General features: G+C 52.3%; 1 long non-coding RNA gene across 2 annotated transcripts; it reads right to left on the bottom strand.

Annotated features, from left to right (window-relative positions):
• Positions 1-9,270: 9,270 nt before the first annotated feature.
• Positions 9,271-17,653, bottom strand: LOC122225067. 2 transcript variants are annotated; one of them, XR_006205099.1, is made up of 5 exons: positions 17,198-17,653; positions 13,790-13,948; positions 12,455-12,616; positions 10,582-10,949; positions 9,271-10,190 (listed from the first exon to the last, which is right to left on the bottom strand). It is a non-coding gene; the product is annotated as an uncharacterized LOC122225067 (long non-coding RNA). The 2 variants fall into 2 exon arrangements; XR_006205100.1 differs by having other exon boundaries at positions 13,790-13,922.
• Positions 17,654-18,675: the final 1,022 nt, after the last annotated feature.

The raw sequence follows: 18,675 nt of genomic DNA, 5'->3' as shown, positions 1-18,675 counted from the left end.
GCACGATGAAGGATTGCTGACAAATGAGGAAGAGGAATGAGTAAAGCCTCTGAGGCCAGTCTGATTCCTCAGTCACCGCCAAACACTCAGCAGCACCCAGCCGAGCCTGGACCCCCTCCACTCACTCAAACACCCTCAGCAGGGAAACGTTCGTTCGAGCAGCCCTGTGTGGCTCAGAGGGCTTGTGAGTCCTTGTTAGCAGATGCCCCGGAGGTCACGCAACCCCTCACTTTACTAGGGAGAGAACAGGAGAGCGAGAAGGGACTGACTTTGCCCACAACCACACCACTAATTAGTGGTGGAGCAGAGCCTGGAGCCCATGCTTGGCTTGCTCCCAGGTCATTCCTTTTGCCCGGGTTCCTCGGGAGTCTGTGATTCCTGAGGTACATCCTAAGGCAGGAGCATTTCAGAGAGGTCAGTGAGGGCATCCTCACTGTTATCAGTAAAGAATGCTTTTGGTGTCAAGTTACAGAAATCCAAGGTCAATGGCCGCTCTGCTGTAAGGACATTAGTGTTTACTTACCCAGTGAGTAAAGTTAAGCGGGGGTTGGGCCACTGACTCAGCGATCTCAACAGAGATCCAGGCTCTCCCATCTCTGCCATTCTGAGCATTTGACTTCATTCTCAAGCTTATTGCCTCATACCACAAAACGGTTGCCACAGCTCAGGATGTGAAAGCCTCATAAATAGTATCCAGAACGAGAAGGAGCTACCAAGAAAATTTTTAAATAAAAGATAAATTTAAAAAGGCAGTCACAAAAATACTAATTCAAAAGGACACAGGCACCCTATGTTTATTGCAGCGTTATTTACAATAACCAAACTATGGAAGCGGCCCAAGTGTCCATCGATAGATGAATGGACAAAGGTAGTGTATGTGTGTGTGTGTGTGTGTGTGTGTGTGTGTGTGTATAGATGTATAGATGTATATATATATATATATATATATATATATATATATATGTATGTATATGTATATAGGTGTGTGTATATACATATGTGTATATATATACACACACACACACACACATACACACACACACACACACAATGGAATACCATTCAGCCATAAAAAAAGAATGAAATCTTGCCATTTGCAACAAAATGGAGTGTATTATGCTAAGTGAAATAAGTCAGAGAAAGCCAAATATGGTATGATTTCATTCACAAGCAAGTGGAATTTAAGAAACGAAACAAATGAGCAAAGGGTAAAAAAGAGAGAGGCAAACCAGAAAACAGATTCTTCACTATAGAGAACTGATGGGTGACACAGGGGAGGTGGGTGGGGGTGATGGGTTACATAAATGATGGCGATTAAGGCGTGCACTTGGGATGAGCACCTGATGACCCACGGAAGTGTTGCATCACCATATTACACACCTGAAACTAATATAACACGGTATGTTAACTACACTGGAATAAAATTAAAAACTTAAAAAATTATTTTATTTTTATTTTTTTAAGTTTATTTACTGATTTTTAAAATTTGCTTAGTGTTTAATTATTTTTGAGACAGAGAGAGAGACAGAGCACAAGCAGGGGAGGGGCAGAGAGAGGGAGACACAGAATCCGAAGCAGGCTCCAGGCTCGGAGCTGTCAGCACAGAGCCCGACACAGGGCTGGAACTCACAAACTGGGAGATCACCACCTGAAGTCGGACGCTCAATCAACTGAACCACCCAGGCGCCCCATGTTTATTTATTTATTTTTGAGAGAGACAGAGACAGAGCGCAAGCAAGGAAGGGGAAGAGAGAGAGCGGTAGACACAGAATCCAAAGCAGGCTCCGCGGGGCTCCAACACACCAACCTCGAGATCATGACCTGAGCCACCAAAGTTGGATGCTTAACCGACTGAGTCACCCAGATGCTCCTAAAAATTTTTTTTAAATAAAAAGTAAATAAATAAAAATAAATTAAAAACAAAAAAAAAGGCTGCCTTATCTCTGCCCCGCCCCCTCCTGAGAGAGGAAAACCCTTTCCTTACATCTCATTGGCCAGAACCAGGTCCCAGCGCGCCCCTCCACCAATCACTGGCAAAGGACTTGGTTTAGACCAATCAGGATTCACCCTGAGGGTGGCCACACTGCAAAGGTTCTCTCGGAAGTTCCGTGGCTGTAAAATGGGAATATTTCATAGCCGCCACACAGGGTTACAGTTAGTGAAGACACTGATATGAGACAGGAACATTATTCTTACAATCCTGAGAAGGAGAAAGTCTATAAAAATAGACCTTTGATCATTAGAGAAATACCTTCCACGAAGAGATGCGCCAGGAGATGTTGCTAAGAGACATTTGTAGTTAACACAGACAAAGCTTCTTTGGTAGAATAAATCCAAGGAGGGAACTCCCAGAATCACACAGAAACCTCGAAGCTGAAGAGAAGATGAGAGTGACTGGAAGGACTGGAAAGGTGGGGGGCGCGGGGGAGCCGAGATGTGGCTTCCTTCGTGGGCTGCACCTGCAGCCTGGCTGTGTGGGTTGGTGCTCAAGGGGGGCATAGCAAGAGACTACTCCTTCTGTGTACGAGAAGAGTCACCCCCACCCCTGCTTTTTAAAAATAGCTGTAAGGGGGTGCCTGGGTGGTTCAGTGGGTTAAGCCTCTGATTCTTGGTTTGGGCTCAGGTTATGATTTCACGGTTCGTGGGATCCAGCCCCAAGTCGGCTCTGGGCTGACAGTACAGAGCCTGCTTGGGATTCTCTCTCTCCCTCTCTCTCCCCCCGCTCCCCCCTAAAATAAATAAATAAACTTTTAAAAATGGCTGTAAGTTTTCCATTGAATGGATGTACCATAATTTGCTTACTTGGTCCCTCAATGATGGATATTCAGGTTGCCTCCAATCTTTTAAGAGATTTCTTCTTACAACACAACAGTGATCATTTTATTTGCCTGCGGATAGCCATTGAGTAGCTCTCCAATTCTCTAAGGACAAAACACTAAGTGAATGTGGCCTCAGGCTCAGGCCTGGTCTGCACCCGCACCCCTCCTGGGAACGTCTCCTTCCCACTCAGAGCTGCAGACCCCCAGGCCTTTCTGCAATCTCTGCACGTAGACCCCCCTCACGGTTTGTATGCAGGCTGCTCCTTTTGCCTGGAATGTTCCCCCACTTCACCTGGTTAGCCCCTTCATCTTTCAGATCTTGGCCTGAAAACTGCTTCCTCCGGGAAGCCTTCCATGGTTAAACAGTGTTTATCATGGGCTGCCATCCACGTGAAACACAGCAGGAAGGGAACAAATATGTACACATCTACATGGTCTTATACATACACAACACTCTGGAAAGAATCCTTATGAAACAAGCACTTGACTTGTCTCCCAAGAGGGAAGCCGAGTGGCTGGGGAAGAGGTGGGAAGGAGACATTTCTCTCCACACACCGTCTTGTATCTTTTGCATTTTTGAACCATGTGTTTCTTGATTTAGACAGGGAGATGTGTCGAGAGATAGAGCAAAACTTCACAAATAAAGCAAGTCTCTTGGCTGCTGTGGAAAACGGGCTGATGGGGCCGAGAGCAGACGTCAGCAGATCAGTGAGTCAACGTCTGGGAGCTGGGAACAGGGCTGTGCAGGTGCAGAGATACGGATGGAGTCAAAAGACAGGCACTGAACTCCTTTTACAGCCCATTCTGCCCTGATTCTGTCAGTGTCTTCAGAGGAGACTCTGAAACAGGAGCTTGTCCCCTGGAGAGCCCTCCTCCATCACTGCTTGGTCTAAGAGCTGGTCGCTTTGTGCCTGATGGCAGAAGTGGATCTGACAGGGAGAACTCCGGCACCTGAGCAGAAAAAGCAAGGGGGGAAGGGGGGAAGGGGGGAAGGGGGGAAGGGGGGCGCCTGGGTGGCTCAGTCGCTAAGCGTCCGACTTCAGCTCAGGTCAGGATCTCACAGTTCATGAGTTCGAGCCCCACGTCGGGCTCTGTGCTGACAGCTCGGAGCCTGGAGCCTGCTTCGGATTCTGTGTCTCCCTCTCTCTCTGACCCTCCCCCACTCACACTCTGTCTCTCTCAGAAATAAACATTAAAAAAAAATAAAAAAACAAGGGTCAGTGTTAGGAGGGGAGGACCATTGTGGCAGCTCCCCTTCTCTCTGGCACTTTCTCCTCACTGGCCACCCTCCTTTGCAGCATTCTGGATGTCAGATACATAGGGGATCTATGTGCCCATAGTTCTGGGCAAACACCCGGTTCACTGGCACCCCACCTGGCATTCCCACCCCTCCCCCTTGTCTGGGGTGATCACATCCTACCTGCTGGCTCACGGAAAAGCTTTCCTCATGGAGGAGAAGCCAATCCTTTGACCTACGGTTTGGGGGAAGGGTTTGATGAATGGAACAGTGGACTTCTGGGTAAAATGCAAAAGTCCTTCAGAGAAGCCACATAGGAAACTATAATCCACTCACCCAGAGTACAAAGCAACCCTCCTAAAGCCGTGAGTCACATGATCACAGACATAGGAACACGGCTCACTACTCCAAAGGCAATTCCAGTTTGGCAGTTTGTTATGAAGTTAAACATAGGCTCACCATCTGACCCAACGATCACACACTCAGGTGTTTGTGCAGGAGAAATAGCAAAAGACTTCTACACGAATGCTCATGGAAGGCTTCTTCATAACAGCCGAACCCTGAAAACAACACAGACGTCCATCAAGTGGTGAATGGATAAATAAATTCCACTGTGTGGGATATCCTCACACAGTGGAATATTACTTAGCAATCTACAGGAACAAACAGGGATACGCAGTTGACTGTCAAACATGACAGGTTAAGCGAAAGGCTAATCACCCTATGACTGTCTGCATGTGACATTCTGGAAGAAACAGAACTGTATGGCCAGAAAGCAAACCTTTCGTTCAAATTGGTGGTTTCCAGGGGCTGGCGGTAGGAAGAGGGACTGGCTGTAAAGGGCCTGAGAGAATTTTTAAGGGAATAGAAACGTCCTAGCTCCCGACAGAGAGGACGATTAGGTGACTTCTCTTAGAGAGGCCTCCTTTCAGCACTGAGCGCCCCGCCCCGGAAGCTCGCCGGAAGTCCCTTGGGGCCTCTGGGGGTGGGGTTGAGGGAGGAGCCGAGTGGGCGGGGCTCTAGGCCCCGCCTTCCCCAGAGACTTGCTGGTCGATCCGTTTCTACACACTGAGCTTCCCCTTAACCTGTGGGAAAGAGTGGCTCCACTTAGCGAAACAGAAGTTTGAAAAGCACTGGATCCGACATTCCTTTAAAGGCCCTTTCAGGGGCGCCTGGGTGGCTTGGTTGGTTAAGTGTACGACTTCGGCTCAGGTCATGATCTCACGGTCCGTGAGTTCGAGCCCCGCGTTGGGCTCTGTGCTGACAGCTCAGAGCCTGGAGCCAGTTTCAGATTCTGTGTCTCCCTCTCTCTCTGCCCCTCCCCTGTTCATTCTCTGTCTCTCTCTGTCTCAAAAATAAATAAATGTTAAAAAAAAATTTTTTTAAAGTCCCTTTCAGGCCTGACATTCTACACAATACGTAGAAGGAAACTGATAATTATTATTTGTTCTATTTAATCATTTAATTTCACCTTCACAGCATCCCCGAGAAGTGGTGCTTATTCAGCACCTAACGTGTAGGAAACATAGGCTGGGGGAGGATACCTGACTCGCCCAACACACAGCCGGTGACGACCCGCCCATCCACACCGGCCCGCCCCAGCATCCATGCACTTTTTAGTACAGTTCGTAACACCCCCGGTGCACAGTGACTTCAGAGAGGTGCCCATAAAGCCTCAGGGGGAACAGTGAATGAGAGAAGTGATTTCTGGTTGGAAGACAAGACCTTTGAAGTCTGAACAGGAAAACTACCAGGAGCAAGGCTGGATGTGAGCAAAACGCTGGAGAGCCCTGCGATTGGAGGCCAGGTTGGGGGGGTGGGGGGGGGGGTGGTTGGAAAAGACGGGGAAGGTCCCCTGGGAGAGGAGGGAGGGGCCCCGGAGAGGCTGGTCAGAGAGGGGCTTACCTCCACCGTGAACCCCCCTCGTAAATAGGTTTTGGAGATACTCATGATGGGCAAAGGTCTCTAAAGCTCAGGCGGTCTGCAGAATGCAGGGCGGGTGGAGGGAAGTCAGGGTTCACCTTCTCCCCACGTTTGCAGGGAGCAGTGGCCCCAGCCCACAAGGGAAGAAGAATGAATGATCCATGAATGAATTAAACCAATATTTATTCACCGCCGCTCAATCCCAGGGTCTGTGCCAGATGCTTTCACTGATACTAACTTTCTTAATTTTCATAATAAGCCTGTAGAATCAAAGTTATTACTGCTATAGTCTCACTTGGCAAACATACAGAATGCTTATTACGTGCCAGGCACTCTGCTAAGCCCCGAAGATACAGAGATGAACCAGACGATGGAACTGAATGGTTTAAAGCCCAGTGTGCGAATCACGATTCTGCATTTTAGTAGCTCTTTGTCATTGGTGAAGTCACCTCTCTGTGCCTCAGACTCCTTCCCTGTAAAATGGGCATAATAGCAGCCCCTTCCTAGGACTATTGAATAGTGTGTTAGAACACGTGGCAGCCTAAGTGTCACGTGAGCCCTCGGCCACAGCTGATTGGAGGAGGGGCGGGCACCCACACAAATGCAGCCAGCCCATTGGCCAGGGGCGAAAAGATTCTCTGCGAATGGGAGTAAGACCAGTAATGTATTCACATGCCCCACAAAGGTTGGCGGGACCTGTGGATGCTTCCATTTCCTAACTTTGGAAAGGTATATCCATTTGGCTAATTAAGCCACACCTCCTGTTTAGCCAAGACCGTTCAAATAATTTTCACATCCAACAGCCCCATCACACCTGTGACTTGAAGGGGGAGGGGATGCGCACCTCATTTTACTGGTGAGAAAACATAGGTTCGCAGAGCGAAGCCACCAGTGGTCACGGAGCCCGCCTCCGGGAAGCGGAAATGCCAGCAAACCCAGCTCTGTCCGTTACATCTGGCTTTGAGTTTCAGCTTTTTTACCGGGTGTTCAAGAGAAAATCACGTGCACTTTGTAGTTTGGTAAAAATAAAAAAAAAAATTTAAAAAAAAAATAACATATATATTATTGTCAGCTCTGAGATGTGTTCAGGGTTGGAAATGTGGTACATCGTGTTCCAGCCTTTATTTAGTACGTGGTTCAGATCCAGGCCCTCTGCACAAAACAGCCAGGACGGTGCCTCAATTCTCTGTGCCAGCGAAGAGCCCGCGCCGGATGAGTAATTCCAAAACTCGGGCAGCCCCTGAGCCCTGCCAGCTTCCCTCTGGGATGCCTTTTTCAGCCCATTTAGTATTTTAGAATTCCTAAAAATACTTCTGCTGTGGATATTCCTCACAGTTGGTGTTGAGAAGTTGGGGTTCTGATCTAAACAGCTAACCTTGGCCTCCAAACCCCATACATCGGTATCCACCAACCCTTCCTTCTAGCCTGGTATCCGCCCATCCAGTGTGCTGCTCAAACTCCAACCAGGATCACTTGCTCATCGTTCGCTCAGCGTTTATTGAGCACCTGGTATGTGCCAAGGACTGCGCTAGATGCTGGGAGTGAAAAATATACATGAATTAAGTAACCACGCATATAAATATAAAACTGCAAATTGTGGAAGAGCCCAAGGTGGGAAAATTGGTTACAAGAGAAAGACCTGGCTTAGTTTGAGGGTGAGTGGGTCAAAGAGAAGCCTGCTCTCAGGAAGTGATGACTCTTGAGATCTGACACCCACAGCCCCACATCCCTCCCCTCCCCACCCAACTCTGACCATCCCCACCACTGAGCCTTTCCTGGAGCCAGACTGTTTCTAACACCCGCACCTGAGCATGCCAGTCTCCTGCTTGTGAGCTGCCAGTGGCTCCTGGTTGCCTGCTGGCTACCTTAAAAATTTTCACTTGACCTTCAGAGTAGGGTCCTTCCAGGCAGGGCAAGTGGCCTGTGCAAAAGTCTGGGGCTATAAGAGCCAAAGGGTGGCCACTGAGGAAGCTCCAGCAGAGGTGAGGGTCATCTCTAAAGAGGTGACACCCTGCCCCCACCCCCGATCCCTCACTTAAGTCCATCAAGGCTATGTCTTAACCGTGCCTCTCATCTTCCCACTTCTGTCCTCCTCGTTGGCCGCCATCTTGGTCCAGGGCTCATCGTATCGGGGACTGGGCCACCACAACAGTCTGCTCTCATCTCTGCCTCTGGCCCTCACTATCTTTTCTGTGCAGTGGCCAGAGTGCTCAGGGACCCATCGATGCCCTATGGCCACATCATTCCCCCACTTAAACACTTTGGTGGCTCCTGTCACCACCTGGTCTGACTTCACAGCCTGGCATCACCTGGCCTCGGCCTCCTTACCAGCCTCATCTTTGGCCTCTGGAGCCCTAATGTGAGCCACAAGGGCTTACTTGCAGCTTCTTTCATGTCCCGTGATCTCCTGGGAGGCCAAGAGAGCTGCACTTTCTTCTCTTCTCGTCTCAGGGATGCTCTTCCTCTCTCTACACCCTTCCCCTCAGGACTCAAGCCAGGGATCACCTTCTCTGGACACCCAGCCTGGGTCAGGTGCCTCCTCTGTGCTCCTACAGAGCCCGAGGCCCTTCAGAACACTTCATGCAATGAGCTGTCATCACCTGAATACCCATCAGTCTCCCCAACCAGACTGATGTGCGTGAAAGCAGGACCATGGCCACCACTGCAGCCCATGGTCAGTGCAAACATCAGGTGGCAGTGCAGTGGTCAGCAAGGGAAGCACAGAGGGAGGGAGGGGTGGCGGATGATTGGGTGGGTAGATGAGTGGACAGATCCAGGGCTTGATGGAAGGAGGGGAGCACAAGTAGGCAATGAGAGAGATGAATGGTGGGAAGTCCGGGGAGAGCTCGGACACAGGATGGGAAAGGCAGGTGGAGCCGGCCCTGGGGCAGCCAGAGAAAATGGGGGGCCAGAGAATGGGGCCTCCTGGAAGGAGGATGGGGCTGCCACACGCCAAACAGGAGCAGCGATGATAAGTAAAGAAGGCGCATGCTGGGCACTTCCTACAAAAAGGCAAATTAGAGGGGCGCCTGGGTGGCTCAGTCGGTTGAGCGTCCGACTTTGGCTCAAGTCATGATCTCACGGCTCGTGAGTTCCAGCCCCGCGTCAGGCTCTGGGCTGACAGCTCGGAGCCTGGAGCCTGCTTCGGATTCTGTGTCTCCCTCTCTCTCTGCCCCTGACCCACTTGCATTCTGTCTCTGTCTCTCTCAAAAATAAATAAACATTAAAAAAAAATCAAAAAGGCAAATTAGAAATTCTGGTCTCCATTCAGGGACAGGCAGAGTGACTGCCTCGGGTTATACAGCTGGTGAGGGCCAGAGCTGGGGTTTGAACCCAGGTCTGTCTGCAAAGCGTCTGCCCCTCCGCCACACTGCCGCTCCCGTGGAAGGTGGCATCCACGGCCGGGTACTGTCATCTAAGATCGGCTGGTCCAGGCGTGGTCCCCGGCAGGTAGGGGAAGGGGGTCTCTCCGGGAAGGAGGGAAGAAGGGAAGCAGTCGTCCTGGGTGGGGAGGTGACCCGATCTTCAAGAAGCAGAGTTACTGGGCTGGCAGGGACTTGAGAGATGGTTCTGGTGCCGGTGTAATGAAGAAGGTGTGGAAACCGGATCCAGACGTTGGCAGGATGCGGCTGTAGCTGCATTGATTAGAACCTCCTGGGAGATCAGTAGCTCCTTTCCATAGATAAGGTGTGTGGGGTGGAATCAGGTATTGGCTTCCTGGGGGGGGGGGGAGGGGGCAGAGAGGGAAACCCGCCAGCTTCTCCTCATCAAAGCGGGCGGAGAGTAAGCTGAGGGGGGAACGGGTGACCCAGCTCTGTCCCCGCCCCTCCTCGGATCTGCTTTAATGCATGGGACTCCTTTACTGGAGACCTAACACGTGTGAGGCACTGTGTGCGTGCTTTCAGAGACGCGATCCCACTCTGTCCCCGTGACTCCCCTCACCATTAGCTCCGTTTCCAGATGGGAAAACCACCGCTCAGAGAGAGACACAACTTGTCCAGGGTCCCACTCCCAACAACGTAAAGAACTGCTCTAGACCCAGATCTGTCTGCTCCCAAAGTAGGTACCACTACTCGAGCTCAACGTGTCCCTTTCCATCTCTGGGCCTCAGGTTCCCATCTGCACAATGATGGCACTTGGCGAGATGATCTCTAAGGGCTCGTCCTGGTCTGGAGCACGTCTTCCGAGTCAAGTACGTCTGCTTTTTAGTTCTAGGGTCAGAAACACAACACCTACTCCATGCAGGCCCCACGCTGGGCACTGAGGCGAGGAAGCCAAGAAGACGTGGTCCCTCGAGGAGGGGGCAGGCCACAGGGGGACAGATGGTTCTAGGAATGACCCCGGGACTCAAAGTTCAATGTTCCCATGCACGCTGAGTCCTCCTAGGTGCCCGGCCCAGGGCCAGGGCCGAAGGGGAGATGACAATGAACGGGGGGGCCCAACCAAGGGGCTTGTCTTCTCTATGGAAGCTTACTGGGACCCACTGCTCCTGCCCCCCAAGAATGGGGCCAGCCCTCACATGTGCACTGTCCCTTATCGTGTACCCAGCCCTCCCACAAGGGCCTGTGAGTTAGCTAGGGATGGGTTCTTCACTAGACTCACCTCCTATACAAGGACAAGATGAGGCTCAGAGGAGTTAGGGAGCAGATCCAAGGTCACAGCGCTTTGGAAGAACAGGAAGATATAAGCCCATCTATTGCCTTGTCCCCTTCTACGTCCCTTCCTCATCCCTTAAAACTCAGAGGAGATCTGAAAACACACAATATGTAGTGTCCTAAAAAGCAAAGCTGGTGGGCTCAACCACAGAGCAGATACAAAAGGCGTCTTGAAGGAAGCGGGGACTCATTCCGGACCCTAAGAATGGGGTGACAATCGGCTGAAGCAGAGGAGGCATCCCAGGCAGATAATTCACATGTGCAAAGGCCCAGGGGCAGAGTGAGCTCCCAAGCTGCGGTTGGAAAATGGTACACCTGGAACAGAGAGGAGAGGTGAGGCAGGGAGTACAGCTGAGGCAGGGAGCACGCCTGGGGCAGGGAGCACGCCTGGAATGGGGAGCACTACTGGGGAAGGGAGCATGCTTGAGAAAGGGAGGACACTTGGGGCAGAGAACACATCCAGGGCAGGGAGGACACCTGAGGCAAGGAGCACTCCTGAGATGCGGAGCACTCGTGGGGCAGGGAGCATGCCTGAGAAAGGGAGCACACTTGGGGCAGAGAACATATCTGGGACAGGGAGCACTCCTGGGGACCGGGATGGGGAAGGGGCAGGGGATCCGGGTGGGGGATGCCTGGCCCCCACAAAGGCTTGAAGGCCGGGTTGCATTTACAGAAGATGGGACCTGGGGCGGGTGCAGGGGAGCGGTGCGGGTGGTATCCAGGATTTCTCAGTCACTCAGTCCAGGACAGAGGATCTGGCGGACCTCGCTGCTTGACCTGAACAATAACTTTTCCTTTTGGAGCGTGTTGTTCCCTCCTCAAAGGATCAGAATCGCCAAAAGTCCATGGAGTTCTAACATTTATGACTCGGGGTTGGAATGACCTTTCCTGAATCAGCACTGTGACTGAGGAGCGCGTGGGTGCTGGCCCCAGGTGGGCTGAAGCTTGAGCCCAGGGAAGCCCGGGGTTTGGGGCGGGGAGGACCCCGTCTGCTTGGCCTCAGGATCCCTGGGAGAGGAGGGGACTGGGAGTTCGGACCAGCCAGTTCAAGCAAAGGGACCGCCGCAGCCGAGGGGGTGGCCAGGAGACAAATCGCACAAACCCACCCCCACCCTGGAGAAACCCATCCCTCCCTGTGTCTCTCTCACCTCCTGCCTGACTCCTGACCCAGAATCCCATGCGTTTTCTCTCACCCCCTGGAAACACCTTCCCCCCAGCCTCTCCCGCCCATCCCAACACTGCCAGCTAAATCTCATCCCCTGGGTCCTCCTGTCTCCAAGGAGAAGGGGGAAGAGGACACCCGCCTGTGTGTTCATTCCCTCAGAAAGTGCATGTTAGCAGCTCACACTGGTCCCGTTCTGGAACACAAACGAGTGGAGAACTCTGCCTCCGGGCGCTTGCGTGCCAGCGGCAGAGAGAGACAGCAAATGGAATCGACGCGAAGGTGATGTGCGATATAGAGGACGGGACAGAGTAGCGCCGGGCAAGAGGAATGGGGTGGCTGCGGAGAAGGTGACAGTTGAACAAAGACTTGAAGGACTTTTTTGGGGGGCTGGCTGTGAGCTGCAGGGATTTACCCAGAGCTCCCGGCAGCCCCGAGAGGCAGCCCGTTTACAGATGAGGACACCGAGGCTCAGAGGGCAAAGTTGTAGCCCAAGGTGCTCAGCCAGGAAGTGGTGGACCCAGGATTCGAATGCAAGTCTGCTGATTCTGGACCCTCACAGGGGAGCATAATGGTTAGGATCAGAGTGAGAGTGCCAGAGCCCCGGGGACTGAGAGCCAGACCTCATCTTGGCCACATCTCAGCCGAGCCTCCTTACCACTCTGGACCTCAGGCTCCTCATCTATGAAGTGGGGGTCACGATGGAGCCAATGTCGTGCACATAAAGGCTTATAGGGTGCCTGACGCCAAGCAAGGTCTTCAGAGTGGTAACAAATCATCGCTGCCATTGTCACCATCATCATCGTCACCACCACCATCACTGTTATGGGCAATAAAGGCAAAAGGAACACGTTTTTTACTTATAACTCACAACCCACCGACAAGTCCTTGAAACAGAGTGACCTTCCTCTGGTTGCTCGGCTGCTTCAACGTTGACCTTCTGCTACAGGCAAAAGGCAATCTCAGCCCCACCCCCAGGATCCTGTGAGTCTACTTTAAACATACAGAAATTCCTTTGGAAACTTCCTTTATCTCTGCCCCTCGAGATGTATGTTGGCGACCGGCCTCCAAGCATGTGGCCCCCTGATATACATCTGAAGGGGCTTGTGACTGAAGTTTTACTAAACAGTAATAAATGACCTTTGCCTCTCAAGCTCCTGGAAACCTTGTTTCTGAAATGCCTTGGGGGTTTGTGCCGTCCCTAACCCCCTCCCAGCTTGAAAATATAGAGCCGGCCACTCCTCATGACTCCAGTGTGGCTCTTTTTGCCCACGGCACTGTCCCCGTGCTTTAATAACGCCACCTTTTCCCACCAAGGGTGTCTCAAGAATTCTTTCTTGGCCACCAGCTCTAAATCCCAACATTTCTGCATCGATCACCACCATCACCATCACCATGATCATCATCAACATCATCACTGTCACCATCATCACTGTCACCATCATCACCATCATCACCATCATCATCACCATCAACACCATCATCACTGTCACCATCATCATCATCAACACCATCACCATCATCATCATCAACATCATCACTGTCACCATCATCACTGTCACCATCATCACCATCACCATCATCATCATCATCAACACCATCATCACTGTCACCATCATCATCATCAACACCATCACCATCATCACAATCACCATCACCATCATCATCATCATCATCCATCACCATTTTTTCTCTGGCATCTCATCTGCCCAGCCCACACCACAGAGCCCTCAGTAAGGGTTCCTGGCCTGTGTCCAGAGCCTGCTGACTGAGCCTGTGTCGGGGGACTGGTGGATGTGAAGGGGCTCCTTTGGTTCCATCTACCCCTCCCTCCCTCCCTCGCTCCTCTCTCTCCAGCTGATAGAATATGGAGGAGCTGGCACAGCCGGCCGCTGCTGAGAGGGTGACGGACAGCCCTGATTCCACGGGCCTGGGGTGCCGGGAGGGGGGAGGAAAGCAGCGGTCGCCATCCATCCCACGGCCTCTAGCCTACCTTGTCTGGCGTCTCGGGCCGCCCCTAGGACAGGAGCCAGCCCTTCCGCGTGCCGCCAAGGTTTCCATCCGAAGGTCCCTCTGCCGTTTCCTTGGCCCCTCACAGCAGCCCGTGGTGGAGAAAGGGCAGTGGTCTGTTTGCAGAAGAGGACCTGAGGTCCTGAGCAGGGAAGAGGCCCATAGAGAGTGGCCAGAGCAGGGGCTTATTTTTGAAGGAGAAGCCGGCCACCAAGGTAGCGGCCGGCAACAGCTCTGGGCTTTACCGCTCAGAGATGTCTGACTTTCCCCAGGAGACTGAAGTCAGGAATTGCTTTCCCCAACCCCGAGGACACAATCGGCAGTGGCGGGCTTCCAGGGCAAATGACAGAGAAAGGTGTGTAGACCAGCTGGGGCTCTACACCCCCCTTAATCCTACCCTGCTAACAGCCTCCTATGCCCCGCAGGGGCAGGGCGCCTGGCCTGCTCTAAACCCTTGCTGCTGCAGGATGGATAAAATCTAATCCTGGTGCCTCCCAAGTCCAGCCCCACCTTCCCCATACCTTCTTCCTCCCTAAAGCCCCCCGCTGCCCGCCACACACACGTTTTCTTATTTTATTTTTGATCCACTGCCTTCAACTGCCCACCCTGTACTGAGCTCTCCTGCCTCAGGACCTTTGCACAGGCTCCCTTCTTTGCACACGATGCCCCTTCCTCAACTCTTTGCCTGGGTTATGTCCACTCATTCTCTCAGTCTCCACGGAAGTGTCGCTTCCTCAAAGATGCCCTCCCTGGGCCCCCTCCTCTTTTTCTTTTTTTTTTTAAGTTTATTTTTATTTCTTTTGAGAGGAGTCAGAGAGGGGAGGGGCAGAGAGCGAGGGAGACAGAGAAGCCCAAGCAGCTTCCGTGCTCTCAGCACACGGCCCAATGCGGGGCTCGAATTCACAAACCATGAGAGCACGACCTGAGCAGAAATCAAGAGTCGGACACTTAACCGACTGAGCCGCCCCGGCGTCCCCTACTTTATTTGCCCTCCCAGCATCCCCAGCTTCTCTGCCATTGCACCCACCACAGTTTGTAATCACACGCCTTATTTACATCGTTGCTCACATCCTGGGGGAGCTGTGGCCAGGATCACGGGTCCCTGGAGCCAGACGGCCTGAGTTTACATGAAGGTTTTACCCTGCGCCGGCTGGGTGGCCTTGGCCGAGTTGCCTCACTTGTCCGCACGTCAGTGTCCATATCTGTAAAATGGGCCAAGAAAAGTACGTGCTCCCGGCACTGCTCTGAGAGTTAAACGGGTCGATGAAATACAGCACTTCGATCAGCGTGCGGTCCTTCGCGGGAGCCTCATCCACGTCTCCCTGGACGGTCACTGTCCTTCTGGGCATTGGCAGGGCCCTGCCCGTTTGCCCGCCGGCTGACCGCCGGCCCCATGCTGGCACCGGAGCCAATAAACAGCTACCGAAGGAACGAATCTGTGAGCGGTCCGGCGCGCTGTTTCCAAAAGCTTCTGGTTTTAAAATGCTTTATTTGAAAGGACTTTATGGACGCCCCTATGATAATAGCTCCCTGCAAGTCGTTATTAATGGAGAGAAATAATAATGTGATAATATCACCCGGTTGCTGATTCGGCGATGCCTTCACTTCCAGCTTTTCTCTTAGTCTCGATGCTTGAAAAAGAGCCTCCTGAAGGGTGGGAGCCTGGGGCTGCGCAGTCTGCAGACGGGCCGGTGCCCACACACGGATCCGGGTGCGATGTGGGCGCCTGGAGGCAAGCAGGGGCTCAACTGTGCCCAGACTGAGCTGGAGATGGCAGAGAAACACAGGGGGCTGGGGGGAGGTGGGTGGGAATGTCAGGTAGGTGGCCGCGTGCCCCATGCTGGGAATTCAGGGGGCTGGGCTGGGGCTGGGAGTGTGGGAGTGCCAGCTTAGGTGCGGGATTGACAGGCAGGGTGGGAGGGGGCCGGGTGTGCCTGGGGGGCTCGGTCGAACTTCTGACTTTGGCGCAGGTCCTGATCTCACAGTTCGTGGGTTCGAGCCCCGCACCAGGCTCTTCACTGTCAGGGCGGAGCCTGCTTCGGATCTTCTGTTCGCCTCTCTCTCTGCCCCTCCCCCTCATTCTCTCTCTCTCTCTCTCTCTCTAATAAATAAACATTTTAAAAAGAGAGAGAGGGGCGCCTGGGTGGCTCAGTCTGTCAAGTGCCAACTTCTGCTCAGGTCATGATGTCGCAGTTTGTGAGTTCGAGCCCCGCATCAGATTCACTGCTGACAGCTCAGAGCCTGGAGCCTGCTTCGGATTCTATGTCTTCCTCTCTCTCTGTCTCACTGCCCCTATCCCGCTCGCACTCTGTCTCTCTCTCTCTCTCTCTCTCTCTCTCTCAAAAATAAATAAACATTAAAAAATTTTAAAAAAAAGAAGAAGAAGAAGAAGAAGAGGGGCGTCTGGGTGGCTCATAAGTTAAGCATCTGAGTTCAACTCAGGTCATGATGTCGCGGTTCGTGAGTTCGAGCCCCACGTGGGGCTCTGTGCTGACCGCTCCGAACCCGGAAGCTGCTTCAGATTCTGTGTCTCCCTCTTTCTCTCTGCCCCTCCCCCCCCTCAAAAATAAATAAACATTTTAAAAAAGAAGAAGAAACCAGGAGGACTGCTGGCTACCAGTTACAGGCAGGGACAGGGCTGGAGACTCTGGGATGTGGGTTTTTACTCCACACAAAGTATCAAAGAAATCAAAACAAGGCAATCATCTTTAATGAAACCAAACTTAAGGCCACATCACGAGAGGAACCATGCTGGCTCTCTGCAAAATTCCACTTTTAAATAGCTTCGATTGAGAGCTAGGTTCCTCTCAGGAACTTCTATCCAGCGTGGGAGCCAGCTGTGCCCCCATTTTTGCTTGTTCTCTGCCACGGGGCAGATTTACACAAGTAAAGTTCACCATCAGTGTCACCCCCCGGGGCCAGCTAAAAGCTTAAGGACCCCGCACCAAGTGCTTACTGCCAGGATTGTGACATCGTGGGTTAGGAAGCTTTCTGTTATATACACTCGGGCCCATTCATTCATTCAATAATGCCAGGCTCTGTGCTAGGTGCCAGGGACACAGCTGAGGGCAGATTCAAGGTCCCTGCACGTAGGGAGTTTGCAGCCTCGTGGGAAAGATACCAACTAAACAAGCAGCAGACCTGAGGGGTGGGCAGGGTCTAAAGTGCGACACAGGTGCTCAGGATATACCCCAGGTTCTGGGAGGACGGAGAGACGGGAGCCGGGTTCCGTTCCTTCTAGTGTCCTGTGCGATGTTGAGCACACTTATTAGCCTCTCTGGTCCCTGCTTTCCCAAATGACCAGGAGGAAAAGGCCCTAGGGACTAGGAAAAGTAGCCTTGGACCCCGGGAGGCTATAAGAGACCATGGAGGAGACGGAGAAGGCACTGACCTTGTCTGCTCTCTTCCCCACTGCAGAAACTTCTTGGCTTGAATTGTGTATAACTCAGAAGATGATCGGAAGACGAATCTCACTGTGTCTCAGGTGACCGTGGGAGTCTGTGTACTCTGCCCCTCGTTGGTCTTGGGTGGCCATGTGGTCCCGTTTCGAGTGATATTAATGTAAAGAGGAATCTCCGGAGGGCCCGGTGAGTGGCAGTTTGCTTCAAGGTAAAGTTTTTCCTCTTCAGTGGAAGAGAAAGCCACGTGAGGTGTAGGCTCCTTTGCTCCTTCTCTTCCCTTCCTATTTTGGACAGTTGTGTGAGGATGTGATGCCTGGAGCTGTGGCAGCCGTCTTGTGACCATGAGATGTCAAGCCTAAGCACCAGTACCCACCTGCTGAGAGTGCTAACGCAGCAGATGACACAATGGACTGAATGTTTGTGTCCCCCCAGCTTTCACATGTTGAAATTCCTAACCCCCGATATGATGGTCTTCGCGGGTGGGGCCTTTGGGAGGTAATTAGGTCACAAAGGCGGAGCCCTCTTGAATGAGGTTCATGCCCATATGAAAGAGACCCGAGAGGTGTCTCTCGCTCTCTGCCATGCCTGGATCCAGGCAGTCGGCAACTCGGAAGAGGGTTCTCACCAGAGCCCAACCGTGCTGGTGCCCTGATCTTGGACTTCCAGCTTCTGGACTGTTGTTTATAAGCCACACAGTCTGCGGTACTTTGTTGTAGAAGCCCAAACTGACTAAGACAGATGGAGCGAACGAGGATGCCGGATGACATCGCCAAGCTGGGGCATCGACCCTGGGCCGTCCGCCGTCCAGACGCCTGGCTAAGTGAGCGACAGATGTCCTCATGGGTTAAGCTACCGAGAGCTGAGTTTTGGGTTGGTACAGCTAAACATTTCTAGCTCCTTCTCCACCTTCAGAGCCAGGTGAACCATTATCTCCTTCAGCCAGTTTTTCGAGAAATGTTTGCTGACCATCAACAAACATTTATTAAGCACCCCTACGGCCCCTGCTTTGTTTTGGGTGACAGTTTGGTGGGAGGGCCATTATTACAATGAATAGTAGTGAAATAGATAGTAATGAGCTGGATGATTGAATTGATTATAAATTGCAATGAGTTGCATGTTTCAAACAGTGGGGTGCTGAAATAGAAAATGTCAGTGACCCCTCTGGGTAGAATAGTCAAGGAAGGCCTCTTGGGGGAGGAAATATCTCAGCAGAGCCCTGAACGAGTGCACAGTGCAGGGCAGGGAGGTTTCCGGGCAGTGGAATGACCTGGCCAAAGGTCCTGAGGTAGGAAACAGCTCATGCAGCAGGCCGGGGTGGGACCGCCAGGGACAGCACGGGGTCTGACTGTGCTCAGTTTTACGACCGTGCCTGTGTCCAGAAACGGAAACGCCGGGCGGTCCCATCTCCCTGTTAATGTCACCAAGCTGGACTTCTCCTTCCTGGCGCTGGCTGCCTCCAGGCTCCTCC

Source organism: Panthera leo, chromosome B4 (genome assembly GCF_018350215.1).
Source record: "Panthera leo isolate Ple1 chromosome B4, P.leo_Ple1_pat1.1, whole genome shotgun sequence".
In the NCBI taxonomy this organism is placed as follows: Eukaryota; Metazoa; Chordata; class Mammalia; order Carnivora; family Felidae; genus Panthera; species Panthera leo.
This window is presented reverse-complemented; position numbering and strand designations above follow the sequence as displayed.